The following is an 18,154-nucleotide window of genomic DNA, read 5'->3' as shown; positions in this document are numbered from 1 at the left end:
CGGATTCGTTGCAGCACTGATAATTGAAACACCAAGATATGAAAACATAGCTTATAAGCCCCTTGTGGCTGAGGGGTTGCCTTTAATGGTTGAGGCGATCGATTATCCCTGCGTGATTGTAAGAGGCGACTTAATGGATTCGAATAACTGGAGTCTATGTATCTCTTAGCTCCAGCAGGTGATGTGGTTTGACCCCTGGTGTTGCTTTGAAGTGTGTATTACCTGAGGTTAGTCGAAATCATCTTTCCTGATTCGGGGCCATTTCACATACTGTGATGGTGCCCGTAAAACCTACCACACCTAGCTTATTCTTTGATTGATATTCTTATAAGTACATGTACATGCATGTGTAATAATGAGTCGTTTTTTTTTCAAACCAATCCGAAGAAAAAAATCCATTCAGGCAAAAAAAAGAACTTGATCTGCAATCCTCGAGAACTTTTCATGCCTTCTCCTTACTGAATATTAAAATGATATTCTCACGCAATCCTCATTTCTTTGTCCATTTATATATACGTCATCTTTGGCTCAATTAAGGACTGGTCAAGAATCTTCTTCCGTGGTAATAAAAGGTCTCTACGTTTTTCTTTTATGTTTGAATAAACCTTTCACGTCGTGGTATTAATGATAGAAATGAGATTATTAATTATTCTTTCATAGGAAATTATGTTTAATGGAAGCATCGTTTTTTTCCCTTTTATCTATAAACATGTATAAACCATCACTAAAACCCTACACAAATTGCAATTATGTGGCTTGTTTTTCATGTGATGTAGGCAAAATCACGTAAATGACGAGTTATATCACCAACGTCAAAATTGATTTTTCATTGAAAATAAAGTCATTTGGAAAATCGCTTAACCACTCGTAAAAAAAAACTTTAAAAATGAGTATTTTCAATAATTTCAATGCGTTTATAATCAATGGATAAAACGAATCTCACATTTGTGTAACTCTGAAGAATTTCTTGAACACATTTAATGAAATAGCAACCCATGTTATACATTTCGTCACATGTATCTATGATTCACGTCTGCATGCGATAATGAGATCTAATGCTCAATTAAAATATGTTTAATTATAAGTTAATGAAAGATGGTACGAACTGAATTTTTGTAACCTAGGTATCTTTTAGAGGCCTCCGATATTTCTTGGCAATGGGTCGTTAGTGGATGCAGCCATGACATTAGCTGATAATGCTTTTAAAATATAGAGATACCCAATTTGCTACAAAGATATGTAGAAGTTGAAGAATTAATACCGCTTAAGCAGGTGCTGGGGCGTGAGAGATGTTGTTCTTTCTCATGAACAGACTCAATCAAACCAAGTCTGCAGTGTTTATAGTATTTGTTGTTTTCGATGCTTCAGAGTAGGATCACACCTCTTACAGATTTTTGTCACTAATGAAAACGTTGTTAAATGGTTATCAAAAGATTAGATAAATATTACAAAACAAAATTTTTTTTTTATCATCAATAGCAAATAAGTTCTTCATTTTATACTAAAGAATATATTCAACATTGCAGAGCATATCTCCTATATTTATCATTTATTGGAAAAAAAGGTTACGCTACATGGCAACACATAAAAAAACCTCTGACGTATTTCTTATGCTTCAAACTGTCTCTATAACTGACGCAGTAAACATTTCTTAGGAATAATTTTCTTGAAGACATATCATCATAGACAAAAACATATTACCTTTATTAAACTTATAGGATGCCGCTGCTTAAGAACGAAAATCTTGCTACCCTTCAATGTGAAAAATCTGGATATATAGAATGCTACATAGCCTCTTGCATTTGGACAGTTGTTCCAATTACTATAATCGTTTTCGGCGTCATAGGCAACATTTTCAGTTTGATTACTTTTTCCTCGGGTAAACTTCGAAAGAAATCAACATGCGTATATTTGACTGTCTTAGCTGTAAGTGATACAATTCTACTATGTTCGGCACCATTAAATCATACCTTCAAAGTTGTTTTTGGAATTGATACGAGAACGACGTTATCGTTTTGTTGCTTAGTGACAGGATGGGTTAGTCAAACCTTTGGAATGACTTCTAGCTGGGTTATTGTTTTAGTCACTGCGGAAAGAGCTTTTGTCACATTGTTTCCAACTACAGCAAAATCGAAGATGACAGCTAGAAACGCAGTTATTGTCTCGTTTACTTTGTTGGTCCTCCTCATCTCTCTAAATGGACATTTAATCTACAGCCGTGTCATTATTGAAAGACAGGTTAACGGTACAGAAAATAACGGAACGAGTCTTCGGACAATTAAATTGTGCTTAGCACGTCCAGGAAAGTACTTAAAATTCTATAACGGCATGTGGAAAACAATACAATTTATGATGAGGTCGGTTGTCCCCTTTGTTCTTATTGTTATAGGAAATGCACTTGTGGCAATATCGTTAATTAAGAGAAGAAGAGCATTACAACGTGTTCAACACAGCAACACAGGTACCAGAGTTGTTGGCGACAGGACCACGAAGTCGACTAGAAATAATTCTAATTACAAAATGTTTTTCATCCTTTGTACCGTATTCCTTGTGACAAGTGCACCTTATGGCGTGTATATAAACTTGCTGGATTCCAAGGAAAATGTTGATGAGCATACCTTAGCAAGGTACCAGCTGTCTAGCATACTTTTGAGGTGTTTGTTTTGGAGTAACTACAGCCTGAATTTTTTCCTTTACTCTTTAACGGGGCCTTTATTCCGGAAAGAGTTTAAGAGAATAATCCATTCAGCTTACACATCAGTGTTTTCGCCTACAGCAAGGAGAAGTGTTCAACCACAAAATGATCAAACCTTCTGAATAGAAAGGCTATGAAGTTGGCACAGAGATCGACATTAAACATTCAGCTCGACATTCGTTTTATCACTGTTGAGATGGAATGTGAAACTGGCTAGACATTCAGTCCAACATTCAGCTCGACATCCGTTTTATCACTAATGAGATTCAATGTGAAGCTGGCTAGACATTCAGTCCAACATTCAGCTCGACATCCGTTTTATCACTAATGAGATTCAATGTGAAGCTGGCTAGACATTCAGCCCAACATTCAGCTCGACATTCGATTTATCATTAAATTGATAAATCGAATGTCTAACTAAGTGTTTAATTGTTGCCAACTTCTGAATATACGAGTATTGTTTCTTTTATGTGTATTCAATTATTGTTTGATTTTATTAACCTGTCGAGTATACAGAATACATGTATATTTATCTTAGACTTTCGGAAAGGTCCATGATTACTTACGCAGTAAGATGTCTTTTAATATAAAATAATTATACTTAGCATTACAGCCTAATGGTTTGTAATTTATATATGTCCTACGTATTGATAGATCGGGACCGCGTATCCATGTTATTTTCTAATTTATATTTTCAACTATTATTGCTATTTTGTTGTCTTTTTATTTGTCCTTTAATATGGTCTACACTTATTTTAGTAAAGTCTGTACTCTTTCTGTAAATAACACCTATCAAAATTCTTTTGGGACTTTCAATCTAATAATGTTAATTCAATTCCGTAAAATACTTTACAAAACGAGACAAAACATATTCTTGATTACCTTACAGTGTCCTGTACACGCCAAAATGGCAACCTCTAATGGGCTGTTTAAGGTAAGGGGACTTTTTTAATATATGGATCATCGGGAAAACAACTAATTTTAAATTGTCATTATTTTTTCGATTACAAAACCAACATAATGGGTTTGCGACCAGCATGATCCAGACCAGCCTGCACATCCGCGCAGTCTGATCAGGATCCATGCTGTTCGCTTACAGACCCTATAACAAGTAAAAAAACTAATAGCGAACAGCATGGATCCTGATCAGACTGTGCGGATGCGCGGATCTGGTCTGGATCCATGCTGGTCGCAAACCCATTATGTTGGTTTTGTCATGACGCGGCTCAATTATGATTTTAAAGCGGATCACCAAAATTCCGTTAAGTGTATGGCCTAGTCTTATTTTGAGATCTGTATGCTCTATGTTCATATTTGAGGTTAAAGTTTGGATTCCTCTATCCTTGATAAATTATGTACATGTACTGTCTTCATCTTTGAACATTAATAATATTGAGTCAAACGGGGTTCGAAATACTTCTGTAATATTTGTCATCTACTTTTTCCAAAAATCTTCATTCTTTTATGACACTGTTTTAATAATCATCTCTGTCTGCTGGCGGTTAGTACATCTTAAATCCTGCCACCAAGAAATGAGGTCCTGGAGAATACATAAAAAATGGTTAAGAACTTTCAAAGTCATCAATTCAAACACAAAATATGCACAGAAGCAATAAATACACTTTAAATATAACCAATGAAACTTTAAATATGACCAATCAAACTAAGGATACTAGTAACTTAATTGGGGCACTTCAAAATGTCCAAGAACTATTTTTCTAGACTACAACCTCCGTACCAGGGCGACAACTTTAGTTCGTTTTTATATGAATGTAAGCGTGTAAAAATATCATTTAAAATAAATTATTATTTATCTCAAATTTTTAAATCTCTACCATTATTTGTTTATCAATTTGTTCATCATTATTTGTTTATCAATGATTTGATGAATTATGAGCTACATGTATTTTTTGTTCTACTGTTATGTAGGTCAATGGCTTAAATTTTACACATTTACAGATTAATAAGTCAAAATTATAATAAATGCATTTCCTTTAATATAGATAAATGAAAGAAAGTATGTAGCCCATATTTACTTTCCCACCTACAAATACAGTTATAAGTTTATGAAAAAACAAAGAGGGCCAGTGGACTGTTTAGGGCAGGCTCTTTTAAATGGAAATTCTATTTGAAAGACTCTGTTTAGGGTAAAGGTGATATGTGTAAATCATCTTGAAATACATCTTGAAAACCCATTTTCATTGTATTAATAAATGTACGGAATTACAAACATTAATGTACGTGAATTAATTCGGACAGAACAGTTGTAATTTCGGATACAAGACGGGGCATTTTAAGATCGTTAAATCAAAAGCCTAATGCAAGATTTCTATTTTTTTTAGTTCGTGCTACCATCTATCAATGTGTATATGAAATATTTTATTAAGGATAAATCATACTGCCTACCTAACAACGTAATTACTAATTACATCTACATGAATATGCTGTGATAATAATTTCTGTATTCCAACATTTGGCATGAATTTTTGATTTTACACATAGAAATTACCTTGATTTAATATGAGAACGTGCAAAATGGAGTAAAATCACAATCATGGTGCCATCCCACGTTACTTGTGACGTCAGTTAAATTGCGGCACGCGTAAACAACCTCATACAAGATTATATTTTCCAAGATAATTCTCTTATTTCGAAACCAATTTAACAAGGGATTGAAGCAGTGCAAAATACATAATTTTCTCTTTCCCTTATACCATAGTTTAAATCTTAAAAAAGTCTTTTATTTTAACATTCGAACTGCGGATCTGTACGAAAGCCTACTGGTGTCAAATAAAATAAACAATAAAAATGCAAAGGCGTTATAACGCGAATAAAAGCGTTATTACGCGAATCAAAAGGCGAAAATACGCGAATCAAAAGGCGTTATAACGCGAAAAAGGGCGTAGCAACGCAAATAAAGGCGAAGTAACGCGAATATAGGCGTTATAACGCGAATTGAAAGGCATAATTACGCGAATCAAAAGGCGTAATAACGCGAATACAGGCGTAGCAACGCAAGAAAAGGCGTTAACGCCTTTATTCGCGTTATAACGCTTTGTATTTTTATTTTGTTATTTTATTTGATTCTATTTGGCTTTCGTAGATCTGGTTTCTTTTAAGTTTTAAACATGTTTATTTAAGCTCGATTGCGAAACAAATTCTCGGTTTCTGAAACCAACCAGTACTGGTGTCATATGAAGAAACGTGGTCGTAATCTGAATAGGGATCGAACCCATATTTGCCACTAGGCAACTTTCGAAGAGATACATGCACACTTTTAACAAATAGTGAAGTTTATACCGAAAGGGAAGTAACTCTACAAAGTCAACCGTAAAAACAGGTGTACGAGTTTTTCCCCATGTCTCGATATATGCAATGAACAAATTATTACAGTTCAAAAATGTTTTGACAAATAGATAAAATCATTTAGAAAGCTTAATTTGTTAAAACAGATCTTATGCCATTTTTATTTAAAAAAATTATATTATTATTCTAAACAGTGACCCAAGCAAGCCTAAATTAGCGTGTATAGAAATAATCTATGATGTATGGAATCTTTCCATAGTTCGATAATTGAATATGCAGTCGCGTTGTGCATGCTACTTAGTTTTTAAACAAATGTATATTACCAAAACTGTTGGTACATTTTTCTTATGATTGATCCTATGAACATGTTGAAAATATGTTTACTCATTTGGAATTTTAAAAAATAACTTTTTTGGATGCTTGCAGTAAAGATACAGACCAGTATTTTTTCAACAAAAAACACTAAAATAATCCTAATGTTGTTTGTTTTTGTTTTTGTTGTTGTTGTTGTTGTTTTTTTCTGTGTTTTTTTCTGTGTTATTTTCTGGTATACTTTATTCATCAGTTATCATCTCAGACTTCTTTGAGTTTGAAAATTTTTGAAAGCCAAGAAAAAAATGAAAATGCTGCCTGCTCTACATGTATTTCATTGGACAATTTACCAAATTAGAACAAAAACAGACTAGAACAGAGCAGTAGAATCTCTGTATGTCATTTGTTTGACCACAAACCAGTCTGTATATCGTCAAGTATATTGATATTACAGTCTTAATATTATATCAGCTGCGTTCAATTCACATGACCCTTCCTCTGTCGGCTGCTTGATGTTGGCACCCCTTTCGTAAACAATGCATGGACTGTCCCAAAATTAAATAAAAGTTCATTAAACAAATTTAGTGAAGTAAAATGACTCTTTTGTATAATTACATTCGTTTGATCATTTTAAATTTATAAAAGAACGTGTTGTTTTTTGGGGGGTTTTTTTATAAAAAAAAATTCGTTCTGATACTAATATATTCTATACGGTTTCTCTATACGTGTATTTTGATATATCACAATAACTTACACCCTTACGAAATATTCCAAGGCCGTTGGCGATGGCCGATGAATATAAGCCTCAAAGTATGCTTTCAAATTTAAAGTTGACCACATGAAAAGAATTGCAATAACGCTTAACACAAACAAACAACGTTCACATTTTTATGGTGCGAATAAACAAACTTTCAGCGTAGAGTTGCGCGCCCGAGGGAACGGCGGTGCAGCATCTGCACTCCGGCACCACGCCCACTTGGTCAAAACAACATTACCTATTGTGGTGTCAGATGCGGGCATCAGGTGCATTCAGTTTAAGGTTCGTAAAAAAATGAAATTAAATCCCGCGGAATTTTTATTACATTGCATTGCGCAAAAACGACAGTTATTGAATAAACATAAAACCGGTGCAAGTGTTGTTATCGACGAGATCGGTGTAAAATGTAACGAGATTACAGATGAATATCTCTAATAGTGATGATACCGCCGATTTTATCTAAGTAAATGCACGAAATAGCACGTGCTAAATTAGGCTGAAGTAATGTAAACATAGGATTGAAATATTACCGCAATAGAAGTAATTCTTTGTATGCAAGTTTGTAAACAGGAAAACATCCCTATGACCATTTGAAATATTTATAATTATACATTATTTGCGATTAATGAACCAATCCTGTAAAAACATAACAGACTTATGATTACTCTTACTTTAAAATTATACATGGATTTGGAAACCTTCTTACCGTCATATCATAAGAACAATCATCTCCGAAACATTGCATGTATATATTTTGAATCACTGCATTATGAGCATTTGTACGGGTTATCAGCAACTTCAATTTCCATAGCTAAATACTGTTTTGTATAGTGATGACAGCTTGCACTAACCCCCGTCATCCTTGGACCGGCTCAATCTAAGCCTCCAACATTTTAAATTTGGCCAAGAAATTTATCTTATGCATGCTCTAGAGTAAACATGTCTTTATTATGAACTAGTCTGAACTCTTATTTTGAGAAAATAAAATCCATGTTAAAAATAGAAATCGATGAAAGATGAATGCTTCGGGTCGATGAATATAAGCAGAAAAATAAACATTTATGTTCAACTTGACACAAAAACAAATCGAAATATGCTTTTTTTTCATTTTGCTGAGAGTTTGCAGCCGTTATAAATTACCTTTAGTGGGATTCGTCCTCTGTATAAGTACATACGGGATAAATAAAACTACAGATTAAAACAAAGATGTATGCAAACTGGTTTCTTTTAGTAATGTCTACATTTCGCATAAGATGTAGTCGATAATTAAAAAAGAAAATAAAAAGACAACACTTGCATCTAATGCATAGACTTAACGATTTAATGATTTACTGATTTAATAAGGTTAAACAGTTCTCAAATGTTGTATAGTAACATTTACTATAATGGCGTGTGTTTTATTGTGACGTCAAAACAAGATGGCACTGGATATGAAAATTTGTCTTTGGAAATATAGATCGAAGATGTTGTACATCCGCCCGTCAATAAGATAGGCATTAATGGCATCAAATGAATACACCATTAAACAGTTAATTCTCTTTTTTTCCAAGTTAAACCAACATTTATTGCTGTATATTTAGCGACTCTTTGACATTGGTTATTCCAAGTGACCCAATTCTCAAATTTTACATTCCGGCCCGGTCAATAAACTGCTGCAGTTTCTCTTTGTTTATACTTTGACGTGCCCCGGGCCGCAGTAAATGACACAGGACACCGAGCATCTGTTAATTAACTAACTAGATATTAATTACAACTTGACCACATGTCCCTGACACACGGACACTGGTCACTGACATTTTATCCCTGACCCATTAAATCAGAAAAAAATATATATGATAACCAGCTAACTCAACAGTTCTGTTGTTGTTGATTTTAGTAAAAAAATACATTGTCATGGTTTTAAACAAGATTTACATTTTACACAAGATTTACACAATTTAACTAAATTACAACCAAAACCCCAAGTGTGTATTTTGCTGTACCAATGAAATTCAGATTTGTACATAAATATGATATACCAAAAACCAGTATGCATTTAAACAAAGGTAATTTAAAGGATTCACTCGTGCAATTTAACAATATTACGAACTCCTATAGAGCGGCAAATCATCTGTTTCGCATTTATTTTAATGTCTCGGTTTCTGAACAATTAGTAGAACGTCAATATACCTAAATGCAAAATACAAATATAGTACTTATATATATATATATAAAAACAGTCTTTCCTGTATGAGTGGTAATTTAGGTTTTGCAATCGGTACGATAAACGGGCACTTTTCAAAATTCTGCAAATAGTTTAATATCGCTGACTCAGTATTATTGAGTTTATTCATAAGAGATCAAGGAAAGTGCAATTCTGTAAAAGGGAGATCCTTTGGCGGAAGCTATCAAAAACAAAAGAAATTACCAATTATCGCTGACTCGGCTTCTGTTTATAAGAAATAATTGGAAAGTGCAACACTTTTTAGAACACTAGCACCGGCTTAAGCGGTGTTCAATTCTCAACACTTACAGTAATAGAATCCATGACCCCGAAGGACAATAACAACATAACAGAACGGAAATTTTGGGGAGCAGTTTTGCATTTGCCTGCCAGTGTATATACATATACAACATTTTACACCTGATTTTGTGAGTATAAAACTTCTTGAAGGAAGCAATGAAAACCAAAGCAAAAAGTTGAAAATTACAGACTTGTGTTTTTATTAAGTCTGTTTTAAACGTTCTATATCTCTATCGTTGCCTAACTCTAGCTTTAAAATAGTTTTACAGCCTACTAGTTGAAACGTTTTGACAATTGTTTGTGTATTGTATTTGGCACAAATGTATTATAATAATTAAATTATCACTATCAAATCATTTGGCGAATAAATCAAATAAAACAAAACAAAGATATTTTGGCGCTTTTGACCGCTTCTTTTCTGGGAGGTAACCCTACGGCCGCATGGACATTTCATATATTTTGTGACAGGGCGTTCACATGATGCGTGTTTAATTTATGTATTTTATAACAATGATATGTCAGTTTTGTTAAACCATAAACTTCAATCCTTGACAGCAGTCGTTATATACCGGGGACCGGACACATTCTTTGTAGGACATTGGACTAGCTTATGAAAATAAACATGTATATGATGATTACAAATATAAATACATGTAGTCTTAGATATGAGCCGTCCCAGGAATTTGCAGATCCAGATGATTTGATCTTGATCCTGCCGAATATTGTAAAAATTAATTTGTATTTATCAACAACAAAATCATCAGTATCATCTTCTTTTTCATCATCATCATCATCTTCGTCCTCCTCCCCTTTGTCGTCGTCCTCCTCCTCCTCGTCATTATCATCATCATGAACAACAACAACATCATCACAATCATCATAATCATCATCATCGTTATTATTATCATTATTATTGTTTTATTATTATAATTATTATTATTATTATTATTATTATTATTATTATTTTTAGTATTATTATTATTTTTATTATTATCATCATCATCATCATCATATCATCATCATCATCATCATCGTATGAGCGTCATCATTATCATTATCATTACTAGTATTATGTTTATTTTCATAAGTGGAAATATAGGTTACACGAGCTGCATCGTTAATTAACATTTCAAAGTGGCGGCATGGCCGAGTGGTTAATGCGTCGGACTAGTAACTAAATATAATGATCGTTAGACGCATAGGTTCAAACCCCGTCAAGGACAAGTCGTTGTTCCCTTGAGCAAGAAACTTTACACTCATTGCTCAATACTGGTTGGTTCCAGAAACGGATTCGAAAGTGTGTTTATAAGCTTATAGCTTCCTACAAAATCAGACTAAAATAAATTCTGTATAAACCAATTAACACTTTAAAATATTATACACTTGATGATGCTAATCCTTACCAGTGATATTAATCTACATAATTTTACTTACCTTTCAAACATTCTAAAGTTTTTATTGATATTATTTTAACCGAACTGCAACACTTAATTAACAACTCAGCCTCCTCCAATCGTTCTACTTCCCATGTACAATATAGACTTCAATGGGCGGTAACTCTTGGAAGGTGTCGTTATTTAACTGTTCAATAACACAAAACAAAGTCATGACTTTCACACCGTAGATTCTGTAATTTCAATAAATGAAAAGTCCATGTCTTGAAGATCAAAAACGTTCTCTTAATTATAGCATATCAAAATGTATTTTGCATTTAAAGGTACTAAAATTTCGGTTTTTTATTTTAAGTTTTTTTCTTTGTCGACATGACACATGCGATTTATTGAGCATTTCATCAAAACAGATGGTCTATATAACTCTTTCTCTAATACTAACTGTTTGTTGTAATAATTTTGTATGTGACATTTAAGTGTTTACAAATATTAATAAATGCCAAGAATCAAAAAATCAGGCCTTAACCGAATTGCGGTTTACGGAAAGTAAATTAGAACATGGTGTGTTTGCTTAAAAGGTAATTAAAACCTTCACATGGGTGTTATAATAAATCAGTTGTTACTAAATTATTCAATTTAAACAACTTTATTTATTTATTTCCTTTTTATTTTATTTATTATTATTATTTTTTTTATTTTTTTTATTTATTTTTATTATTAATTTCTGTTAATTCTTGGATTTCTTTTATCTGGCGGAGTTTATATTTTAAAGCTTTTTTTTAATGAACAAACTTTTCAAAAAATACATAAAGAAAATAAAAATAATAATGAAACATGCAAAGAGTGTAAGCAATTTTAATGTATTTGAAGGATGGTTCAAATAATGTGGATTTTTGCTGTTGCTTTAACAAAGATGGTTAAGATTTAATTAAAAAAATTATATATATATATAAAATATAAATAGAAATATTGATTATTAGATCAATGAGATAAATGAGATAAGTAAATAAAAGTTATATATGTTGGTGGTAAATATTGCGAGCGCGCGGTGTGATTCTATGAACATTGTAACGTGTATTATGCAGCGCACGTAGATTTTGTGACAAATGTTTAGTTACATAATTATGTCTTAATTAAGCGGAAAAATCTACGAGCAATGTTACGTTTTTGCAGATTTGATGCAAAACATGACTGCAGTTTTTAGGGATTTTACCATGTTACTAAATTACGTTTTTAGGCTTTTTTCCAATACTTTGACACTTACTATTAAGTTGTAATGGTGGGAAAATAAGAGCGTAAAACTTTCTTAAACTACTCGTTTTGTTTGGTTTGACATTTGTTCTAGAACACTTCCGGAAATATCACGCGCCATTCTGTCTTTCGGCAATCATCTTCATATGTTAGTACCGAGGGGGGAAAACATAACACTCGGGCGTTACTTGAAACACCTCTCTCCATGTCAAACACGCAAGTGCGGACACAATCTTACATGAAATATATACAGTGTACATCTCTTCTGACCTTTCACTGACCTCGGAGTCAAAGTTTTTAATTGCAAAATATTCTTTATGTCACTGTAATAGCCCTATATCATATTTTACACTACTATCGTTTATAAATTATTTTGTTTACAAAATGTCTGTTGGTCATACGTAGGCCAAGGACTGTGGTAGATCGGCCCAAGGACTCATTTAGTGTCTACAGTGACAGCCGAATTTGTTGAACAAATGGTGAACCGGAAAGTTTAAGTCTAACTTTTGATTTACATCGAAAAACACCGCCATTTGTCTTTTGCGGCGCCAAATTATGAAGCAATATTTCATGCCAATGTTGTTAACGTTTGTTTCAAGGTCTAAGGTATGTTATTTCATACAGGAAAAATAGAATACCTAAACATAAATAAGATCATGATTATGTATCGAATTTCTTTTAAATTTATTTCCTATTATTTCAGATATCTATATGATTTTGATTAAATCTATTATAAAAAAAACTTGTTTACTTTCGTTATTAAAATTAAAATGTGCGCATAAAACCATAAATTTAGCATACCTCTGTAGAATAACCTAAAAATTTTACATTGTGCATACAACTAACAAACATATAATTGTATCAAGTTATTAGAATTGAAAAAAAAGAACCATTACATGCTTTTATTTGTTAATTTATTTCATGCTAAATAAGTATGAGAACAACTGCAACTGGAGTTTGCAGTTGGGTAGGTTTTTCTTTTTCTAAAGTCAAACTTGATCTTTTTTCTTGCTACGATGCTTATGCTGTAATATTGTAACTTGTAAATCTTTTCTTAAACCTTCTGATCGTTAAATCGTCCCATGTTTCCTACAAAATGTTTTTTTTTCTATTCCCTTTTCGTCAAGTTGTTGTTGTTGTAAAGCTAATTCGGAAAAGCGGCTGACAGTTCCATGGGAAATTTTTGACTGGTTACAGATGTCCATTCAACTTAAGCAATACGTCATGTGAAATCCCTGCTTTTTCGTAATGAAACTGCACATTCAGCACTTCTCATTAAGCGTTAATTTAAAACTAAAAGGATGTAATTGGATCATATATTATTACAATGACTCATAATCTTATACTTCCGACTGACGTCATTGTCTCGTGCTGCGTTTCCTTAACAAGCAGGTGTTTGCAACTGCAATTTTATAAAGATCGAATTTAGTATTTTCGCCCTAAACCTAATATTTAATTAAACATTAACATGAAAATACGTGTACATGATGCGGAATCATTTTACCAAGATTTCAGCATGCAGAAATGCACTGATAAATGGAAAAAGATCATATTTGTTATAGTGTTATGAAACTACGAGTCTCGCAAATACTATTTTTCTTCCAACGATAAATGTTTAAAGGTACATCATGCCACAGAAACGCAGAAATTTTGTACTTCTTTGAAAACAGCAAATATGAATTTTACATAACATTTTACATAAAGGTTTTAGAGCATGTAAGGTGCTTGTAACCAGAAGAAATTAGAGATAAAAGTGAAATAATTTGTACAAAATATAAACAAAGTAGTATTTCTCTTCCACACACAATACTAAATCACTATTATTGTACTAATTACCAAAGAGCAACAGATGAAAAAGGTGGTTCTGATAATTGGCCAATGAGTAACTTTTTGGATTTTATCTACACCAAAATTAAAAGTTTGTGTGAAAAAAGAAAAGAAGCATTTCCGAGGCATAGTGGACCTTTAAGAGGTCGAACGAATAATAGTTAGCTTCAGAGCAATCCGGTATTGGCCTTAGCTCGATCATTGTAAGTATATACTATGATTTCTTTTGCAAAATAACTCTTAGTAACAAAAATATCAACAATATTATTTTCATATCAATTTTCATACTGTTATTATATATGTTTTAAAGTCGAAGCATGTTTGAGGGGAGATATTGCATGTTTGTTCATGCACGCGTATTTTCGTTTGTATGAGCGCGCATATATATGGTCTCACAACAGTTTCTATGATATGTTACTGTAAAACAAGTGGGGCTTAGATTTTCAAAGTCTTTAGAACAGCCTTAATTAGTATAAATGTTGTTACTGGCTGTGCAAAATAGAAATTTTGATGACAAATTTTTTCGCAGCCTTAAATTACGTGACGAACCCTAACCCTAAACTTTGCTTTTGCCATCACCAGTATATATGCTCATGACCTTCGAATTTAAGGCTGGAAAAGGACACAATCATCTATATCAAATTCATATTGCATGTTTAGTCACCTTGCGTGATACATATGCGCACAACTATTTCATGTAATAGATACCATCAATGGCGTTCGCGCCTCATTTAGCCTCGATTTGGTCATTCACCAAGCATTGCTATTTTCCCGCCAGAGGCTCAAAAAGCAGACGATATTGACATCGGTGTCGTCTGCGTTGCAATAAAATCAATACGTTTTAATATAATTTAGATCGATATCGACGAATCTTAATACATGTACATACATTATTGAGAGTTCAGATTCCGGTCCTATCTACTTCAAGGTAATCGTAAAAATCGTATATATGAGGCAAATAAAGAGACTTAATGTCTGTTGACAAATATCTTTATTTTGTAAAATGACATAGTCGTTTTACATAGTAATAAAGGGGTTACGTTTAAATGATTTATTTCAGATGAACTTCAGGGCCTAAGTCACACAGGAACAAGAATATTCTTAAGGTCAAAGGTCGACTTTTCAACTTGATATTGAATATTTTTTGGAAGACATCGTGTATCTTCAGACAAGTATAGACAAGAGCTGGTGCTTAAACCCCAAACTGCCAGGCTGCCAACTTTATGGTCATTGCTGATAGACTAGAAATGTACGAAAGACCGGTAGAGACACTTCAGCTTCATGAATGATTTCATCTTCATGAATTCCCGATTTTAACTTCATGAATTCATGATTTCAACTTCATGAATTCACGATTTCGAGAATTTGTGAAATTGAAATCGCGAATTCACGAAGTTGAATTCCTGAAGTTGTGAGTTGAAATCGTGAATTCACGAAGTTAAAATTGTGAATTCATTTATATCATGTATATGAAATGTCCCCACCGGTCTTTTGTAGAAATGACCGCCAAATGAATACGAATGTTGGAATTCACATTAAACTATCACATTAAATTAAAAGCAAAAACATACTATGGAAAGTCATAAAAGATATTTTTAAAAATTATCCGTAAAATGTATAACATGTATTTCGATCATAACTACAGACACTAACATTTTTTTAAGGAAATGATGTTTCGTAACCTTACTTAGACGACAGAAGCCATAAATAAAAATACAAATGTAATAGTTTCCCATTTTTCAAATAAAACCACTGACATTTTCTATATCATCCTTTATTATAACTGGACACGACAGGTTAAAAGTTCAAACCAGTAATATAAAAAAAAGATCGTCAAATTTCATTTCCTATTAAAAACAACGTGAAAAAAAACAAACATGCCGATTCATTGTCGTAAAAATATTTATCAAAAAGTGTCTTCTTTTATAACGTAAACAGATAACAAACTATAATAAAAAGTCGTCTGCTGTAAGTTAAATACATTAAATCTATCAAAAGCTTAATATGCGTGAATATGCCCTTCAAAGTCCGATGTCAAAGTGATAGGCGACCTTTTGTTTTTGCATGAATCTTTCCTGGATCAGAAAGTTCATCTTTTATTCTATTTTTGTTTCGTCGCTTCAGCAGCTTAAAACAACGGCAATAATTTATTAATTAAAAATGAAATTTGATTTGTTTTGAGGAAAAAAATGCATGCAGGAACTATTTCAATTTTATATGATTCTGTGGTTATTCACGTCGTTTCAAGATGGGGTATCGTGACTTATAAAGTGTTTATATGAAAGGTGAAAACACAAGCGGACTTTTTAACATATTACAATTTCATAATCGCAATTAAAAATAAAGATGAAAAATGACAAATTAGTGGATTGAAAGAATGCAAGGAAGATATGAAAAGTTCTTCCTCTATCTAATCAAATTTACTATCTTCTGAAAAAAAAATTAAAACATGCATATGTTCATTGTTTAAAATGTTTATGGACCTACAGCTGCTGACACAGATGGTGTAAGCTCGATTGCGAAAAAAGTTCTTGCAACTTACAAAATGTATATTATTCACTTTCGAGTCCGCTTCCAGAAACCAACCAATACTGGTGACACATGAAGAAACATAGTCGTGAGCCAAAGTAGGGCTCGAACCCATGATCACTGGGTTTAGAGGCAGACACCTTAACCATTTAGGCCATTTATCCCCTTAACACTTAACACTTATGTTGTGTAAGAAACCTTGTGCAAGCCCACACAACTTAATGACTGTCTTTGGTTTACATAGGCACGTGCGTACCCCTACATGGAACCTTTGCTCATCCGCCACTCTAACACCGTTACTCAAAGACATTACTACTAAATTACAGCTTAAGCATTCCAATGTGGAAGTGACCAACTAAACGAAAGGTCGTTGAGTTCTTGAATCACATTTATCTAAAAAGTATCTTTCACAACGAAACTGACCTGCGCCGTCCGGGATCGAACCTGGGTCATGAAACGCTCTACTATTTGAGCTAACAACTGCAGATAAACACTGCAAGGTCATTTAGTTGTTTAAAACCGATTTACAGCCAATCATTGATTAGGAAACATAAACATATGCAAATGTGATTTTAAATCTGTCAGAAGATCTCGTTAAATCTCGTGAAAAATCTCGAGATTTTAATTTATGTCAAGATTTTATGCTGCTATAATTGAAAACATGTCACAATAAAATCAAACGCAATAATGAGACAGAATTAGAACTTGAAAACATATTTTTGAATTTTAATCCGTTTGATGGTTTATAATTAAATATAGACAAATATGTAATATCTTTGTACCTACCACGTGATTTCTCCTAATTAGCATAAATATAATTTAAAACAAGCTATCAAACATCGACCGCTTTTTTAAGAGCTCGTGCGCGTGGCCAAATTAGTGATAACATTCTCACAGGCTGAAAATGCAGGGATCGGAGTTAGATCTGCCGAAAAGCATACGAATATACAATGTAAAAAGTGCACAAGGTTAGCTTTTAAAAAAGCTAGTAGCAACTCGCTTCGTAATTTTTTTCAAGGGGTGTGTTTAAATGTAAAAATGACAGTTCTGTTAGCTGAAGAGACTTCAGCGAACATCAAAATAAAAGTGAAGTCAACACTGGCCCGGTGCCCGATGGCCAGTGTATATAAGTTCAGGCCAGTGTAAATTTAAGAAAATTTTGTTAATTATTTAGTAGAATAAATTCAAAACTCGAATTCGGGCCAGTAAATTCAAAATCTTAAACTCATTGACTGAAAGTGACATATAAAGTTCTCTCAGTTTAACCAAGATGAGTATGAGTATATATGAAGGTGCATGTAAACAGATTGAATGAAGAACCTATGTCTATGCACATTTACTATATGGCCTGTTGACCTTGACCATTAAATGTTAGATAGGTAGATTTCATAAAGATGTCTCTTTATACAAAATTAAGTTGTAATACGTACATGTATGTTATTTAGTATTGGAATGAGAGGCACAAGTCCTAAAGTAAACACAAGTTGTCAATCAATTCAGCCAGAAAAGCCGGGATCCTATTAAAAAATATAGGGATCCCGGAAATTGACCAGTCTAAGAAGATGTTTTTCAGATAAGCCGGG

Source organism: Ruditapes philippinarum, unplaced genomic scaffold (genome assembly GCF_026571515.1).
Source record: "Ruditapes philippinarum isolate M1 unplaced genomic scaffold, ASM2657151v2 ctg1169_1_1_1_1, whole genome shotgun sequence".
Lineage (NCBI taxonomy): Eukaryota > Metazoa > Mollusca > Bivalvia > Venerida > Veneridae > Ruditapes > Ruditapes philippinarum.
This window is presented reverse-complemented; position numbering follows the sequence as displayed.